The sequence below is a fragment of the Felis catus genome, chromosome B1 (genome assembly GCF_018350175.1).
Source record: "Felis catus isolate Fca126 chromosome B1, F.catus_Fca126_mat1.0, whole genome shotgun sequence".
NCBI classification, from domain to species: Eukaryota; Metazoa; Chordata; class Mammalia; order Carnivora; family Felidae; genus Felis; species Felis catus.
Window position 1 is genome coordinate 85151791 of NC_058371.1, and position 17606 is coordinate 85169396.

At 41.2% G+C, this 17606-nt stretch overlaps 1 protein-coding gene and 1 long non-coding RNA gene across 6 annotated transcripts in view; both read left to right on the plus strand.

The window, feature by feature from the left end:
• RNF150 (ring finger protein 150) overlaps nucleotides 1-17606 on the plus strand; it is a 292025-nt gene that overhangs the window by 123540 nt on the left and 150879 nt on the right. The window lies entirely within an intron of this gene.
• Nucleotides 1208-13613, plus strand: LOC123384933. 2 transcript variants are annotated; one of them, XR_006596738.1, is made up of 3 exons: nucleotides 1208-2456; nucleotides 3152-3249; nucleotides 13215-13613. It is a non-coding gene; the product is annotated as an uncharacterized LOC123384933 (long non-coding RNA). The 2 variants fall into 2 exon arrangements; XR_006596737.1 differs by having other exon boundaries at nucleotides 1208-3249.

Below are 17606 nucleotides of genomic sequence, written 5' to 3' on the forward strand. Positions count from 1 at the left end.
TCTAAAAGTTAACTTGTGAGGTGGATCGGCCAATACCCATTTTGGTGCAGCCACATTTCTCATAGGTTTTACCTGCAATTCAAGGAAAAAATTCCAGTGTAAGTATCTTATGAGTACTTGGGCTCTCATATCTCCTTAAAGAAGCCTACTTATGTTAGAATTCTAGTGCCTAGAATTCTAGAATTTTCTAGAGAAAGTGCTCCCTCTCTTGCCAGGCGTAATTGCCCTATTGGTCATGGCAGGTTATTCTCCTGTTTCTTGGGTACTTCTTACCTGACTCTTTTGCAGGGTCTAGATGTGTAATTCTGCAACATTTGATCTCAGGCTACCTTCTCTTTTCTCTTTACATCACCTGCCTGTTCAGCCTTGTCCACATCCATGCCGCAAGTACCATCTGCGTTCTGACAGCTTCTCTCCTGGACGTCTTCACAGACCCATCCATAGTATCTCCACTGTATTTCTCTAAGTCACCCCAGACTCAGCACGTCCAAAATATATGTCTTCTCTCCAAAATCTGGATTTTGTCCGTGTCCCACCCACCCCAAGTCAAAGAATGGTTCCACTGTCTGTCCAGATGTGTAGGTCAGAAATCTCAGGGTCGTTTTGGCACGAGCCTTCCCTCATGTTCCTACCAGCCGTTGATTTTACCTCCTAATCTGCCCATTTGTCTCCAGTACTCTCTGGAAATTGTGCTCTTCCTTGCCACAGGGCTTTTGCTAGTGCTATCTGTTGGGGCAAAAAATCTCTCACCTGAGCTTTCATTTCTTTTTAAAAAAGGAAGTCATCTGCTGGAGTCACCGATTTATTGATTCATTCAGGCCTGGAGGCAGAAGAGTATACAGCAGAGTTTTGAAGCTCTTCTGTTAAATATCAGGGAGAAAGTGTTTTCCTGTGGCAGCTAGGATTCATGGCTATATTACAAAAGCAATAGCTTTAGTCCACATGTCTCAAAGACAGCTTCTTTAAAAAAAATAATCCAGGGGTGCCTGAGTGGCTCAGTCAGCTAAGTGTCCAACTTCAGCTCAGGTCATGACCTTAAAGTTTGTGGGTTTGAGCCCTGCATCAGGCTCTGTGCTGAATGCTTGCTCAGAGCCTAGAGCCTCCTTCAGATTCTGTGTCTCCCTCTCTCTCCGCCCCTCCCCTGCTCATGCTCAGTCTCTCTACCTTAAAATAAATAAATAAATAAAAACTGTATACATTGTATGTTAGCCAACTTGACCATAAATTTTATTTAAAAAAATAAACAATAAATTTAAACTTAAAAATTAAAAAAAAATAATCTAGCAAGGACAGTTTTGTAGTTCATGCAAAAGAAGGTTATTACAAGACAGAATTGATGACACAGGGCTCACTGATCAGAAGAATCCTGTCTCCATACTCACCTGGGTCTGTAACCTCTTAACCTTACAAGAGTATTTCACCAGCAGCCTTTTAGGAAGTTTTCAGATCGAATTCTGTGAGCCACATCTGAACGATACAATGTAGAAAATCGTAGATTTTCAAGTTCAAGGGGGTTATATTTTCCGGCTCGTCATTTTCCTTCTGCTCTTGCCCCTGCCTCTGCCGAGAAATCTCCTTCCTGCTCATGCGTCAGAGCTCAGCTCTAGTGTCAGTCCTCCAGAAAGCCTTTCCCAGCTCCTAGCCCTACATCAGGCTCCTTGTAGAACATTCCAGAGAATCGCGGGTTTTTTTTTTTTTCTTTATGACAGTTATCTCAGTTTGTAATTGTACATTTATGAGTAGAGGTGTTTTTTCATTAATGTCTTTTCCACTAAACGATAAACCGCATGAAAGTAGGGAGCATGTATTTGCTGTTTTTGTTGTTTACCGTCGTCATAGCCCCAGAGCCTGGGATGGCACATTGAAAGTGTTAACTAGGTTTTTGTTGATGCTGTTGAATGCATAAACTGAAAACAGTACAGAACCACTGCAGTAGGTATAATGCGTCTATGAAACGCTGAATTCAAAATCCTACTTGGTTTCTGGCACACAACCCCACTCTTCCACTCCTTCCCCGCCCCCACTCCCTCCATCTTGTTGGGTTTCCTTCATCTGTAGGCTGTTGTTAAGATTTCAGCAGCTAGTGGTTTTCTGGTGGTCTCGATCAAGGGCTCACTCAGAGCTGGGGCTGGGGAAGAAGAAAGCGAGTATGAGGAAAGCCCTGGAAGGGGAACAGGATAGAGACACAGTGTTGGGCAAGAGTGGGGCTAAAATCCTTAGCTGTGGAGGCTGCATAGTTTCACAGAGAACCTAATAGGGCGGCTTTCCTTCTTTCCAGAGGCTCTACCATTTAAGCTGCCTGTTGGCTGCTTTTACCTGTTAGCTGCAGCCCTCACCAGGACTCCCCTCCTGTAGAATGGAAGAAAATTGAATCTTGCTGCACCCCTCGTTTTCACACGTGGTCAGCAGACATACCCGTGGCCTTCTTCCCCTTCACTTGGATTTGGGATGCTGCGGTGAGAACAGCCAGGGTACTTGTGAATGTTGGGGTTTGAGTGATTCATGGTGATTGCAATATGGCAGATGCTACTGAAGTGTGATAAGGCAATGGGAAAGGTGAGAGAACAAGAGAGGATAGGGCAGTTGCCTTCTTTCTCTCCCTCTCTGTGCCATCAGTCCCCTCAGACTTACGTGAACAGGTCCTGGAAGTTTGCAAGGGTGGGAGTTCAGTCCAATACCAATCAATATGGAGGCCGGGGGATGCAGCCTAAATCCCACTCCAGAGTCTCTTGAATTTTACTACATGTGCATGTTCTCTTTTGTGGCATAAATTATAATCCTTAAAGCGAGGACCCATCGTGGTACTATTTTGCCTAGTGTGTTTTCTCCCTAAAAATATTTCCACGGCCCTTTCTCGCCTTCTCAAGGGTCAGTCCTTTCCTAATTGTTTATCTCTACCTCCCAGACTTGGACAAATAGGTAATAAGTAATTTTGTGACTGCTTAAGAAATACCTCACCCCAGGGCAGAAAGAGAATCTGATTCTCCTAAATTAATTACAGCCACTTTAGAATGGTGGTGGTAAACTTGCCACTTGGCTCATTCTTTCAGCAAATATCTTGTAAGGACCTTGTATGGCAGTGCTGTAGGCATTAAGTGTGTATCAGTGGTGAAAGCCAGAGGTAATGTTCTTTCCCTTTTGGAATTTAAAGAGCACTCCATGAAGAGCTTAAAAACCGGAATTAGAAGAAGCCTCTGAAATAATTAAAGCTGACTTGTTCATTGAGAAGATGGTGCTTGGCGAAGGAAGGTGAGTTACCCAGGGTGACAGAGCAAGGAGCCAGGTGTCTTTGACCACCCTCGCTTCTGTCACTCTTCACCTCCGCACTACATCTGGCTTGGTCACAAGCTGCTGGGTGCCCCGTTCAAATCGGACTTCTGTCATGTGGTGCGTGCTGCCGTCCTGCTTAAAGGTTTAGCATTTTTGTCACTGGGATTAGGCTAAACGGTATTATTTTCAGTGCAAGCCCAGAGACGAGATGCATTCTCTGAACTGAGAAACATATTGAGTAACTCACAAGGGAAGCATTCCCATAAGACAGAAATAGTGGGTGTTTATATAACCACAGCATGTTGACCCAGGCTCTTAACCATTCAGCATGGCATGGTTTAAGATAGTGAGGAAAGGAAGGAGGTGGGGGAGTGAGTTAGATTAAGGGCTGACATCATAGATCTGTTCTTAGAACGAGAGACTGTTGATAGAACCATGAGAGGAGTCAGATAACCTGTCCTGGTGTGCGCTTAATCGAGTGCAATAAAGACTGTGTTGTGCATGTGACTCTGACAACTAAAAAGTTCAAAGAACATCCTGGTAAAAAGGTTTCCTGATACTTAAAGCTGTAACTCTTCAAATAGTGCTTCTTTGTGCTCGCTGCTTTGACTGTGTAGTAATCTGCAATAAAAGTATTTGCTTTCCCGGGGCGCCTGGGTGGTTCAGTCGGTTGAGTGTCCAACTCTTGATTTTGACTCAGGTCATGACCTTACTGTTCATAATATCAGCTCACATGGGGCTCTGCACTGACAACACGGAGCCTGCTTGGGATTCTCCCTCCTTCTGCCCCTCCCCCTGCCACTTGTGCAAGCACTCTCTCTCTCTCTCTCAAAGTAAATATTAAAAAAAAAAGTATTTGCTTTCTCTGAGCAGAATGGAGATATCGTATTTCCTTCATACTAAAGTGGGAAGTCAAACCACAAAATGATTTGAAGTGATGTGTGGATCAATATTACAAATAAAGATACACACACACACACACACACACACACACATATATATACACACACATAGCAGTCACATCAAATCCATTATTTCACAAATGTTATTCATTAGTATGAAAGTAAAAGAAAAAGTATATATTTTTATAGACTGCTTAAAATTCTTTTGGAAAAAAATGTATAAATTATTTAGTAGATCCAAATAGATTTCGACTTATTGATAGTAACTGTAGAAATTTTTAACTGTGCCTTTAAAACACCCTGATTTTCCAAAAAGTCTTTTACAATAAGAAAAGAATAACTTTAATTTCTGTAGCTCTGTTTCCTCCATTAAGCGTATTTATTCTTTTGCTTATGTTTAATACAAATACCTCTTCAGTTATTTTGGATATTGTTTTACACCAGAGGTAGGAAAATATATTCTGTAAAAAACAGAAAAAGAATTAATGAAAGGTCATAAAAAGAAAACTAAAAAACCAAAACATTAAATTTGGTTTTATTTGTAATCTTCCTAGGAAATTATATAAATGTATTCCTCTCATCATCTTTACAATTAAGAATAGAAAACACAGATCTCTATTGAATAATCACAGAGAAGAGACAGGAGAGAAAGGAGTAGAGAAGACAGGTGAAGAGGGACTATTACAAGGATGAGCAAGAATTGGGAAAGTTGTAAAAGACTGAAGACGATCAATAAGATAAGTATAAATAAAACAGTATCTAGAGAAAACAGAGAAAGATACTAGGAGAGAGAGTCCATGAAGGAATGACACAGAGTTCCTCTGGAGGGGTTTTCAATGAAACTTTTAAAGGTAGGTTGCATTTTACAACTATAGGCATAGTGGGAATATAATCTCTTGAAAGTTTTCGATAAACCTGATCACCTATAGATACAGGGATATGGATATGGCCTATAACTTAATGGGTTGTCTGTGCATCTCAAACATTTTTCCAAAATAAGTATTCGTATAGTCAGACTAATTTATTTATATTGATTGATTGATTGATTGATTGATTGTGTGAAGCAGTTTTCAAAAGGCTGCAGATAAATTTACTGAATGAGTCATTCTGGTAGTTACTATGACAGAAGACTTGCAAAACTCAGCTGAAAAGGTTCTGTGTTATTTGGTACCATTTGTAATCCTAGCAAGTTGAGATAACTTTTGAATAAGGATGTCTTTCTCAAGAGGTTAACATCTATGAAGTATCCCAGACAAAATCCATGTTGAAATACAACATTAAATACAACTCATTTGGGTGTGGAGAGCCAAATGTTTAATAAATCCATTACCTCTGTCTTGAGCTAAATGGGTGGAGAGAACACAGTCAAAATTTTTAAATCAATATAGGCCATTACACTGATCTTGAAGTCGATATGCTTTTCAAAGACATCATTCCATGCCCAAACCAACAAGGATATTTGTTCCTAGGTGTTGCCACACCATGTATATCCTTGATAGTAAGTATTTTCAAACCTCACACTGAAAAAAAAAAAAAAAAAAAAAAAAAGCAAGCCTCAGTGCTTCACCTAGGCTTTCCAATATAGCTCTTTCACTGTGATGTGATGTTGAGGGTCAACCACAAAAGTATCCTGGCTCTTTCTCTTTGAGGTATTGGATCAGCCAGTAGGCAAGTCACTTCCCTCTTCGGTGTGAATGATACCTGAGCAATGCGTATTTTAATTGTTGCCTTAACACTACCTCTCTCACTCCAGTAACAATAGGAATTGTCAGAGTTCTGTCTATTGTGAGATGAATACCTCTTCACTGCCTTTTTTTTTTTTTTTTTTTTTAAGAGTGTCAAGGTTTCTGAAAGATGTTTTTTTGGAGTAGCAGATTGTCAGAGTAGAATGCGTTCTGCTTTCCCTACCTTGAGAACGCCAGCCACACGGAGAGCATGAGGAAGATTCTATGCCTGCTGTAGCAGCAGCCAGCTCGGGAGGCTCCAAGATCTAAAGTAGATCTGCTCTGATTGGGAACTCCTAGGTTACAGGCTGCTGTTTATCTTTCACAGATATGAAACGGCACTATTTTTGGAGGCGAACTTGACTCTCGGCAGTGGCATGTTTTGCTGTCTCTGTGTTATGGATCTTAGAACCCACGAACTGGAAGTAACTAAGAGATTCTCGAGACCAATGCTGCAGAGGCTGGATAGTTGAAGGTCATCTGGGGGCAGCCCAGGCCCCAGGCCCCTGAGCTAGTGGCTCAGGGGCTTTCACTTTTACCGAGTAGTGTGTCAGTGTCTCAGCAGTGCTCCTTGGCAGGCCAGGCATTGCCGCCACCACTTGAGCTCAGCTTTCCTCTGGCTGGAGGATTGTAAGCACAGGCTTAAAGGCCAGACCACCATATGCAAGAGTCCACAATGGCACCTGTCTTAGTCAGCTCGGGTTACCATAGCGAAGCACCACAGACTGGGTGGCTTAGACAACAGAAGTGTATTTTCTCACAGTTCTGGAGAATGGGAGTCCAAGATCTAGGTGCCGTTAGGGTTGGTTTCTGGTGAGACATCCTTGGCTGCCTTCTCGTGGTATCTTCGCATGGTGAGAGCGAGTGAGCTCTGCTGTCTGTCCCTCTTCTTATAAGGACGCCAGCCTTATAGGTATAGGCTCCCACTGTTACAACCTCATTAAACCCTCATTATTTTCTTAAAGACTCTGTCTCTAAACAGTCACATCGGGGGTAAGGGCTTCAATATATGAATGTGGGGGTAGGCACCATTCAGTCTATAGCAGTCTGCGTGTCCAGTCTTATTTAGTCTATAATCATTAAATAAGGTCCACAGGGAACTGGACTAGACCTTGTGTTGGACAACTTTATTTTGTGTTGTTATCTACCTAGAAGCAATTTTAATTAGAGGCTCTTCAGGAAACACTGTGTATCAGGGCTTCCTAAATTGAAGTCATAATGTGCAAAGTTATCTGGAGTCTCTGAAAACACTGAGCCACTAGATGGGACTTCTAAAGTAATTTTTTTAAGTTTATTTATTTATTTTGAGAGAGAGTGAGTGAGAGAAGGAGAGATAGAGAATGAGTGGGGGAGAGGAAGAGAGAGAGAGAGAGAGAGAGAGAGAGAGAGAGAGAGAGAGAGAGAGAGAGAGAGAATATATCCCAAGCAGGCTCCTCACTATTGGCACAGAGCCCAGCACATGGCTCGAACTCACAAACCATGAGATGGTGACCTGAGCTGAAATCAAGAGTCAGATGCTTAACTGACTGAGCCACCCAGCTGACCCTAAAGTAATTTTTGAATAAGTAACACATTAGTATAATATGGAATTCAAAAGGGAATGGGATGCCTCCCCTCTAATTCCTCTACCTATTCTGTTGCTAGTGACTGCCTTTTTACAGGCAGTCTGTGCATTGACACGCACACTGTATGTGGTCTTTCTTTTTCCACAAGTGGTAGCATATTGCACACACAGGTCTTAGATTTTGCTTTTTTCACTTAACAATAAGCCTTGACAATTATTCAAAATCAGTACAGATGGAGCTATTATATACTTCATGTTTTATAGAATTTGTGAAATATTTCAGTGTGGCTACACCACAGTTTCCTAACCAATCTCCTGTTGATGGCCTTTTGGATTATATTTTTAGGTTTTAAATTCAGTTTCCATCACGTATATAAACCGGGCTGAGTGAACATCTTTATAAATATTATTCACATATGTGTATACATATACATCTATAGGATAAGGTCCTAAAAGTGAAAGTGTTGTATTAAAAGGTGTGTATATTTTATGTTTTGGTGGAGATTGCTGTATTGTTTCGCATTATGGTTTGTGGGAGAGGGTCTTAGGTGGGTCTGCAATGTGGAGTTTCCTTGCTTCCAGGAAGCAGATTTATGTCACACTGTCTCTGTATTGGCTCACAAATCTCTCACATTCTGGAATGTTCTCCCAGTTTCTTTCTGCTTCCCTATCTCCAGGTCTCTTTGAAGTTTTTTTTTATTTTTTTTTCTGACAACTGCTTTTCTCACTTTTGTTCATGATATGTACCACAACGAACTTTTGTGTTAAGTACATGGAATCAGGAACTCTCACTGACCACAGGACTCTCTAACACTGTGCTATAAAGACAGTTTTTGTCTTTGGATATTTCTTATATGTACCACCTTTCCCTAACTAGATTCTGTATCTAGAAACCAACATTTACCTCACTCTGTAAAAGTACCATATAATTTTCATAATAATAGGATAAAAACTTTAACGTTATTTCGTCAACATTTTAAAGTAGCCAAAGTGGTAATAATAATACATTCTTGAGTTTAGTAAATTATTAAAATCTATAATTATAATGCTGTATATTATATAAAAGTATTATTACTCAGTTCATCATAGAGAGGAAGAAACTGAGACACGGTGGGCTTAAATGTCCACATCACACATCTGAAATGATACAGCAGGACTTTAAACCGGTTCTGACTGTTGCAGATCAGGCTGACTTTCCACAGTCTCCTGCTGTCTCTTAACAGGTAGTGTGAGCACTCGGTGAAGAGCTGTAGGTTGATTGAACATAAACTTCCATCTGGACGATGCAGGTGAAAACCAGATGGTTGACAGCCATGAGTGAAAACTATACCCTGCTGTCTACTCTAGTGAGCCTGGCAAATGAGTCTTTTTGTCTTTCAGTGTCACCAGTCCGCGGGGAATATGTAAAACTTGTTTTCATAGCCTGGATTTCCTCCCGAGGGCCGTAGTTTCGGTCTTGTTGCCTTTGAAATGCAGTTTTTGTCACGTGGCCACTCCCCACAGTAAGGTCGCTCATTTGTTCAATATTAACCTCTGGCTTTGGTTTGATGAGGGCTGGTCAACTAGGCAGTAGAGTGCGTGTGCGTGCGTGCACACGCGTGTGCATGCTGGAGCAGTAGCTCCACCCTCCAGTATCAATATTTATTATAAATAAACCCTAAGGACTTTTATTCTTGCCTCCAGCTTGCACCCTTGGCCCGATACACACACAGGTCAGCTGCGTTTTAGACTCGCCCTTCTTGTCAGATCATTTGGGTCTTGGCCTTCCAGACAACCCGCTAACCCCTACTGCAGGGAGATGTTAATCTGGCTGCAGCTTAACCTTGTTCAAAATCTTTCAGGATTTGGCTGTTTTGGAGCAGGCATATCCTGGGATTTCCATTCCAAACATGGCTAATCTGCTGGCTCTTGTTTTTATCCTTTCCACGAGCAGTTCTCTTGGAGGGACTGGAAGCATGCGTGTCTCCGTGTGGCTTGTGAAGGGTCTAGAGGCGGCGGAGATGGAGTGGGTAATTATTTAGGAAGCTCTTGCATTCTCAGATGCTGGTGACAGCTATTTTTGGCCCTAGGAGGCAAATTATCACTGTTATGCCAACAACACCCACACATGCGACTTTTGTTTCATACCAAAATGGACCAGGCCTGTCATCCTTCCTGGCCAGTGTCTTACAATGAGCGTGTGGCACTGCCTTACTTAGAATTCTCACCCCAAGATCTTTCTCACTGCTGAATGCCTGCCAGCGTGCTGGGATTTGGGGTGGGGGTGCGGTGGATGTTAAGAGCTATCCTTCCTAACTTTGAGAAATACTGCCTTTCATGTTTATTGAAATCAGCCCCTGGCTGAAGTCAGTCTATTCAAGCAGGATGAAGACCTTAGGGAAATTGTAAATACTCTCCAAGCTATGTAAACATCTGAGAAAATCCGAGCCGCTGCTGTGTTCAGGGAAGAGCTGGCTCCCATCACACGCCTCTGGGAAGCCTACTCCAGAAGTACAGCCTACTGCCAAGCTCCGCCTACTGTGATAGAGTAATGCCCCCACCCCAGAGGTGTCCATATTCTGACCTCCAGAATCTGGGAATATGCTGTCTTGTGTGGCAAAAGGGACTTGGCAGATGTGACTAATTGAAGAATCTTGAGATGGGGAGACACAAGGATCAGAGAGAGAGGAGGAGGTTTGACAAAAATGAAGCAGAGGTTGGAGTGATGTGGCCAGAAGTCAAGGAATGTGAGCTGCATCTAGAAGCTGGAAAAGCCAAGGAAACAGATTGTCCCCTAGAGTCTTCAGAAGGAGCACAGCCCTGCTGACACCTATGACATTAGCCCGTGACACACAGTTCAGATTTCCGACCCCTAACACTTTAAGATGATAAATTAGCATTGTTTTAGGCCACTGTGTTTGTGGTCATTTGTCACAGCAGTAGGAAACTAATACACCCAACAAGACTGATTTTGACATCAGGAAAGATGCATCACTTCTGGGAGCATCCTCTCTACCTCTCACAGATCCTGAGGAGGAAGACTGATGTGACTTGCGCTCTGCTCCAAGGGCATTCCTCGACTCCTGTGCGGCAGGAAACTGTCCCCCTAATCCTGGCTCTTTTCTCCAAGAAGAAGCAGACCCCCTCTTCATGTAGGACTGACCCCAACTTTCATAGTTGTGCCTGGGGTAGAAAAGGAGGATTGCTCCTTAATACCCCCCACTCACCCTTTGAAATAGGTATTTCTTTTTTTTTTTTTTAATGCTTATTTATTTTTGAGAGAGAGAGTGAGACAGAGCATGAGCAGGGGAGGGTCAGAGAGAGGGAGACACAGAATCCAAAGCAGGTTCCAGGCTCTGAGCTGTCAACACAGACCCTGACGTGGGGGGTTGAACCACAAACTGTAGGATCGTGACCTGAGCCAAAGTCAGACGCTTAACCGACTGAGCCACCCAGGTGCCCCGAAATAGGTATTTGAGTGTCTTTCCCCCACCAGGGCCAGACAGCCTTGTTCACAGCAAGGAAAGCTTCACTCATAGAGTCAAAGGTGGGGCACACTGTGGCTCTTCCCTAGGCTGCTTTAGGTACAGACCAAGCTCCGCCCCTGTACCAGCCACAGGGGCAAGGCCTGGGCCCAGCTGACCACGCAGCCACCTGCTTTGCTCCTCCAAGCCCACCCAGAGGGACAGCTCTACCGCTCAGCTTTCTGCTTCATCTTCCTTTCCCCGCACTGCACCTCCCAAATGCCTGGTTAGCTCTTTACCTTGTTATCCCAAGCAGGTTGTATGACAACTCCTGTGTACTCAGATGGAAGTTCTGAAAGCTGAGAATAAGGTACATAAAAATATACCTAAGTACACGAAAATTTTAAATAAGGACAACCCAAGTTGGAATCATTACTGAGTTTTCTTTTGAGACAAGGGATTTGAGAACCTGGAGGGCTTTTCTTCTTCTTTTTCTTTTTCTTTCTTTTTTTTAATGTTTATTTACTTTGAGAGAGAGACACAGTGTGAGCAGGGGAGGGGAGGAGAGAGAGGGTGACACAGAATCTGAAGCAGACTCCAGGCTCGGAGCCTGATGCGAGGCTTGAACTCACGAATGATAAGATCATGATCTGAGCCGAAGTCAGACGCTTAACCGACTGAGCCACCCAGGTGCCCCTAGCTTTTCATATTATCAATAAAGTCCCTTCCTCCTTAGAACAAACCATGCTTACTATTGTTGTATGTATTTTATATTTTGAGAAGATATTTTTCATTATTTTAAGGATTTTAGCTCTTGAGTGACCTCATTAAGATGTGGACTATCTGAAGATAAGAGTGTTAAAAGGATTTCAGTCTCTCCACATTTGGTATAATTATTCTATCATTACACTGGGGAGAAAACCAACCATGCTTCTCAGAGCTCTCTAGATTTATCCCTTAGCTAATATTATTTCCATATAAAATATTGTTCTTAGATTTCAGTTAGAATAAGTTTATTTGCTTCAGATTTAGAAAGATGCCTTATCGGTTGCTCAGCAACCCAAACACGTAACTATGTTTTGCCTTCGTTAGAATCTTATTTAAGGTTGAGATCTTGCTGTTCAAAGTAGTATGTTTCTAGTGAGGAAATGAAGTTTTACAGCTTTAATCTGTTGGAATGGTTCTAAGGCTCCAGAAGCTAATATTTGCAAATGATTTTTCCAAATGAAAGTTGTTAATGTGGTAGAAAAAGCTATCATTTTCTTTCACTTCAGTTGTTTACAAAAAAAAAGAAAGAAAAGAAAACAAGTAGTAATTTCTAGAATAAGCAAAGGGAAACAATTAGCACCATATAATGAACACGCTGCACTGGCTGTGAAGGCAGCATATGGAAAGCGGGCGATAGGTGTCAGAAGAGGGCTTCAGCTCGTTGGTGTTTAGAATGCCATCCGTGGGCATGTGTAAGCCAATGAATATAAATGATAACATTATTGTGCATTAGCAGGGCTGTCTAGAGTGGCCTCACTATAATTTGGAGAATTTGAACAGATGCTAAAAAACAGGTCCGAAACAAAGGAGGAGCAATTCTATTTCATTTTTTCATTAGTTCGTGTAACTGGCCACTTTCTCTTTACACAGATAAGTCAGTGTCTTCAGTCCCGTGTCCAAGGACTTTGGCAAGGCTGTCTCCAAGCCAGAAGCGAAAATGCCCTTAATTCACTGTTCAGCAACCTGTGACTAGCTGGGTCTTTCTAGACCCAGGCTAACCATTAGCATTAACGTATAATTTGCTCCAAGTACTTTCCAAAGCCAGGTGGTAAATAACGAATAAGTTCTCAAGATTTGTGTTTCATGGGATTAAAGGAAAGAGGAAAGAAAAGAAAAACAATGTAGAAATACTGTGATTTGGTGCTTCTTAGTTGTAGTATTACAGGATAAATGCCCGAGTTGGAGTTATCAATATAAATATTTAAATGAGTTTGCTTCTTCCAGGAAATGTAACTTGTGCAAAACAACAGCATCCACCTGTAAGACCATAATTCACCTGTTAGCAACCAGTTACTTTTATCTTTCTAAATGTTTTTAGAGGCCAACTTACAAGCTTCTACCGGCCCCTTTTTTGTCTTGGGTAAACCTCTAAGCCTGTTTTCTCTTCTGCAAACTGTGGAGTTTAGACTTGACAGATGGTCTCTAGGTAGCTCCCAGAAGTAGAACTCTCTGTTTCTGCAAGAACTTGACATGGCTCTCTCTGTATTTGGAAGCTTGTCAGTGGTCAGCTTAACTAACACTGGTGCTTTCTTTCGATGAACAGATCAGATCAGTGGGAACCAGGATGCCCTCATCACCACCACCATAGAAATGAAACCCTGGCCTTACATTCCAACTGGGACCACATTTCCTTGACATAAAAAAAAAAAAAAAAGCCACTCGATTCTCTTTTCCAACGGTGATGAGCTAAGTATTGAGGAGTTCAACCAAAAGTAACCTTGGAGATAATGCTGACTGACATCAGCCAACCACGGACTCCAGGTCTGGGTAGCAATGGGGCTCAGCACCCTGCGGCTTTTGATAGCATTTGCCGGAGGGGCAACCAAGATGCTTCAGATCAGTGTGTTTTAAACGTGCAGAGCGTTTGTGGTGTTGGTGGTAGTGTTTTGCTGTTGTGTAAAGTATATGGGTAAATATAAATAAAAGATAGTTTTTTTTTTAAGTTTTTTATTTATTTTTGGGACAGAGAGAGACAGAGCATGAACGGGGGAGGGGCAGAGAGAGAGGGAGACACAGAATCGGAAACAGGCTCCAGGCTCCGAGCCATCAGCCCAGAGCCCGACGCGGGGCTCGAACTCACGGACCGCGAGATCGTGACCTGGCTGAAGTCGGACGCTTAACCGACTGCGCCACCCAGGCGCCCCTAAAAGATAGTTTTTAAGCTGACTTGGGAAGGAAACTTTTCAAATCACTGGATTGCCTTGTAAGACGAGCCCCGAGCTGACAACTGTGTATCACACTTCTAGGCAACCAGTCATGGTGGGGCCAGAGAACAGTGGGTTCCAGGAGAGAAGTGTCCCAGGTGAAAAGACGAGCAGAACTGGTATATTACAAGAATACGGAAAATGTTACCGTAAGCATATGCAGGGAGAGTAGCATCTGGGGAGAAAATAACAATGGGAATGTGGAAACCCAGGCAAATGAGAGAATGCTGTAAATGACACACTTTTGGAAAAATGAAGAAAAGGCGCTTAATTGTCGGTACAACCTGGCTGTAAATGAGCAGTGTTACATTGATTATTACTGATTTGTCCAGTGAGAGATTAGATGGGGATGTAGGTAGAATGCCATCTACATGGCAAGATGTCAGCAGAAAACACCCAAAATTGATAATCCAAGAAATACTAGTATACACATACTATTTAGACGTATGGAAGGAAATGTGAGGCCAAGTATCAAGAAGAGTTGGTACATCTGAGAACCACTTGTTTTTAACATAGGAGCTTTGCAGTGATGGAAAATTTTTCACTAATAGGAACATAAATTATATTTGAGAATTAATGGCGGTTTTTTTCTTTGAGTAGGAACAAAATCGTTTCTGACCTGAAACAAGTCGCCTAAGCTGGCTAGACGACATTTCCCATATCTGTAAAATAAGATAGGTGATATCAGAGTAGATGATGAGACCCCTTCGAAGATCTAATTGCCCGATTCTGTTACCCCATTCACATCTAGAAAGCTGACATTGGCAGAGCATTTGCTCCACTGTTCAGGCAGAGCAAGCTTTATAGGCTCTTCAAGAGGATAACATTGTTTCTTAACTCCCTTTCTGTAATTTAATATGAGTAATCTATTCCTATAACAGAACAGCTACTTTCCATGAGAAAGTTTTATATGCCTTTACTTTTTATTTTGCTTTTAAGTTTGGTTTCAATATTATAACCAAGCCTGTGACATTTCTTTTAAAATGTCAACTCCTTAAGAACAGGGAGGAGTGTTTTCTTGTCTTAATCTTTTTATACAGCAATGATTTTACCACAAGGCTAGCAAGTAAAAGTTGTCTGTAAGGTGACTGAACAGTGCTGTCCAATAGAAATATAATGTGACCTGCATTTGTAATTCAGTTTTCTAGTCCTATTTTTTTAAAAAGGAAACAAGTTAAATTTAGTATATTTTATGCAACCCAACATATCCAAGATGTTATCATTCAACATTTAATCAATATAAAAATCTCCTTATTAATATCAAATAATTACAAATGACATTTTTCATGCTATTTCTTTAAATTCCAATGTGTACTTTACACTTCAGAATATTTCAATACGGGCACTAAATTTTTATCAGACATACTTGATCTACATTTAAATTTTTATAAAGTTTACATTTTAAAAAAGTAGATTCTCATACCCAAGTTGTTTCAAAAATGTTTAAAAGTTTTCCAATAAATAAACTGAGTAGTTGTTTTAAATTAACATTTAAATTAACTAAAATTGAAAATTCAGTCCCTCAGTCACACTAGCTACATTTCAAATACTCAGTAGCACCATGTGTCTGGTGGCTACCATGTCAGGGAGCCTTCCAGAATGTTCGATAATTTCAGTGAATGTTTGGAGAATGACTGATATATTCAGTAATTTCAGAGAATGCTCAATGTCCAAAGAATATCCTTCTCTCCTAAGGCCAGAGATGGAGAGAAGGATACTGGACTCTCCCTTCAGATAGGTGGTTGGAACAAGTAGTTTTCAGATGTGACTATAACTATCTTTAGGGCAAGTGGACATGAGAAGGTATGAAAGCTACTTCTGCTGAATGATTCTTTAGCTTAAAAATTAGTGGAGAGGAGTTTATGTTTTTGTTTTTGATGTTTTCTTTCCATATGTAAACCTTTTAAAGAGTAATAGTTATGAAGCAGTGTGTGACAAGCCAAGATAGCTAGTATTTAGGGCATCAGGGATCTATTTAAAAAAAAAGAAAGAAAGAAAAAGAAAGAAAGAAAGAAGAAAAACAAATTTTGGCACAGTCTTAGTTTGGGTTTTCCCAGAAGGAGACCTAAAATAAGAATTCGAGTATAAGCCATTTGAGAGGTAATTCCAGGAAATACCTGTTTGGAAATGGAGAAATGTGACAGGGAAGGAAAGGAGCCAATAAGAGATGTGTTATTCAGCAGTTTACCACTGTGAGACACTGAAGCTTAATTCTACTAGAGAGCTCTGGGAAATGTGTGGAAATGTGCCACAGAGTTCTACCAGCACAGGGAGGAGGGAGCCAATGTACTTATGCACTATTTCCTCAGTCTTAGTTCAAGACTGCTCTGTGGTTGTGGCAATTCCTCCTTTCTCTGCCCTACACACAGAGTGATATTTAGCAAGCAAGGGAAGCCATTCAGGCAAAGAAATGCAAGTGCTGGCAGTTGGAAGTCAGGACAACATGCACTAAAATGGTATGGGCCACGGGATGTGGATGGGTAATGGACGGCATCTGTGATAGAGGCTGTTTGACTCACAGTGTAGAAGGTATTGAACAAAGGACAGGGAGGTGTATTTCAGATCTGTGGAGCTCTTTCCAAATACATATTCAATTGCCCCACTCTTCTCCCCTTCCTAGACCTGAGATCCGGATAAAATGTGCCCCATTCCCCTTGCCGTGAGATCTATTGATGGAGGCATAAAGACCAGGGAGGCTTATAGATGTTATTTATTTATATTAGTCTGAAAGCATTTCATACAAATGTTTATCACAACTGGTCTGGCCAAGGGATGTTCAGTGTTCTCCACTTCACTGGAGTTTGAGCGCTGAGCCTTGAGATGTCCTTTTGCTATCCGCCAAGCTATATCATCAAGTTCTGTCCCACTTTTGCTATGTTCTCTCCATATATTTATTAACAGTTGGTCTTTCAACTGACATTAGTATTATTTGTTGAATTTATAGCCCCTGTCATCTCACTATAGGAAAAACTATGTGGGGATTCCCGGCTTCCTCTTAGAAACGAAAATAATAAACTTTAATTGCTCTTAAGAAAGGGGTTTTCCAATCTGGACTTTTAATAAAGGGAGTTCTTTTGGTTTTCAAAGACTACTGAAGACAACTTTGGGGATTACTAAAAAGAAACCTAGAGACAAATCAAGTAATGAGGCATTTAATAATTATGCAGTGAATTGGGATTCCGGGTCACTTCTGTCAATTAATCAAAAAATGTGAGAAGAAATGCTTCATGTATATTTCCCTATTCTATGCAATGTCACATAATAGTATACCATAAATATGTAGACGTTCCTTAGTTCCATGACATTGTGATTTTTTTTTTTAATTGTGTAACTCTAAGTTCTTGGCCATGCACTGTTAAAAATAGTCTACTGTGGAGTAGTTGATGTGATTTTTTCCCAGTGTTTCAAAGCAAAACAAAACATAAATCCATGTTTTCTTTGATTATATGACTGTTTTAAAACTAAAAATCACATAATTTTTTAATTTTTCACTAACTTTAACAGCAATATGATTTGGGCCATTAATTGCTCATTCAGTTATGTTCACTTTTTCCTTTGAAGATTAATTTCCTAATTATGTTCCTCAAAGAGTTTCCTTCTATTGACCATTGTAAGGTGGAAAGTCAACCCTTTCATGTTGCAGAAATAACAACTTGCTCAGCATGGGCCTCATGGCCCCCAGCTATTTGGGGGGGTCCCTGTGACACTTAGGGGGTAGAAGTTGTTCAGAA